At 40.8% G+C, this 1,616-nt stretch overlaps 1 non-coding gene across 1 annotated transcript; it reads right to left on the reverse strand.

Moving 5' to 3' along the window:
• Window positions 1-248: 248 nt before the first annotated feature.
• Window positions 249-355, reverse strand: LOC138088833 (U6 spliceosomal RNA). The gene has a single exon (XR_011145741.1). It is a non-coding gene; the product is annotated as a U6 spliceosomal RNA (small nuclear RNA).
• Between the last annotated feature and the right edge of the window lie 1,261 nt (window positions 356-1,616).

Raw genomic sequence — 1,616 nt, forward strand, 5'->3', positions numbered from 1 at the left:
AGAATTAATTTTTAATAAAGTATAATTGCTTTACAATATTATGGTAGTTTCTACTGGATAGCAAAGTGAATCAACTATATGTATACAAATATCCCTTCTTTTCTGGATTTTCCTCTCATTTAGGTCACCCTAGAGCACTGAGTAGGGTTCCCTAGCTATACATTAGCATGTATAGTTCTCATTAGTTATCTGTTTTATATGTAGTATCAATAGCATCTACTATGTCAATCCCAATCTCTCAAACTCATAAATATATGGAACACTTCATGAATTTGCATGTCATCTTTGCACAGGGGCCATGCTAATCTTCTCTGAATTGTTCCAATTTTAGTATATGTGCTGCCAAAGTAAGCACCAGACAATGTGAATTTTTAATAGCATATTGCCTAAGAATCAGTTTCCCAGTAGTTTTATATTTAGTACGTGGACACTGGATTGTCAAACCTTTAAAAACCTAACAAACTAAAGATAGAGAGAACTCCTAAGACCAGTGAATTAAACTTCTTTTCACTCTTTAGTCTAATGATTCTATCTAATTGAGGCAAATCAATATCTCAACTCAACCTGGGATTTATCTTCAGATTTACCAGTAATTCATTCTGCAGTAGTAAATACAGTAATGTGGTCATTTTCATCCTAAATAATCCTTTTACTATAAATAAAAGTCATGTTGCACCACTTTAATTGGTAGATACGGAGAGCTGGGGTAGGGACCATAGGAATAGTAGAGAACTGGCCATGGCCAGTTTGGAAAAGGGAAGATCAATGCAGCCATGGTACAGAGCATGAAGGTAGGAGTGTGGCAAGCAACGAGGCTGGAGGGGTAGACAGGAGCTAAATTGTAAAGCCTCTTGTTTGTCACCTATTTAAAGGGTCCTCGGGACAAAGAGGAAATGCTGGAGATCGCTCAGGAGGGGATGACATAATCAAATGTATCTTAAGCAAGTTCATTCTAGTGCACCTGCTAGAAGATTGCTGGGGGTAAGGAGAAAAGTCAGGAAGGATGCCATCCCTGCAGTCCAGATGACAAATAGTGAGAACTGATACCAAGGCAACGACAGGGGCATCTCTGGAATAAGAATACCTGGATTTGGTCAGAAATTTACTGCATGTATGTATGTAAGTGGGCTTCCCCTGTAGCTCATTCAGTAAAGAATCCGCCTGCAATGCACGAGACCCAGGTTAGATTCCTGGGTCGGGAAGATCTCCTGGAGAAGGAAATGGCAACCCACCCTAGTATTCTTGCCTGGGAAACCCCATGGACAGAGAGCATTCTGGCAAACTACAGTCAGTGGGGTCACAAGAGTCAAACAAGACTTAAAGACTAAACCACGAACACCACCACGTATGTATGTAATTAACAATTAAAAGCATGATGACTACAAAGGAAGTTCAAGCTTGAGCGAAAGGACTGAGCTGCTTGGAACCTGTTGAAATCAAGGTACGGAAGACACTCTGGTTATCTCATGTTGTATCCACTCCTTTCTGCCTATCCCATCCAACAGTCACACCTCAGCCACCTGTTGTCCACAGCCATGGTCTCCAGATCACCTGCCTGTCTTTCAGACTAGATTTCATCTGAAGACATAGGAGGTTCTACCAGGGGAAGCAAGTCT

This window comes from Capricornis sumatraensis, chromosome 11 (genome assembly GCF_032405125.1).
Source record: "Capricornis sumatraensis isolate serow.1 chromosome 11, serow.2, whole genome shotgun sequence".
In the NCBI taxonomy this organism is placed as follows: Eukaryota; Metazoa; Chordata; class Mammalia; order Artiodactyla; family Bovidae; genus Capricornis; species Capricornis sumatraensis.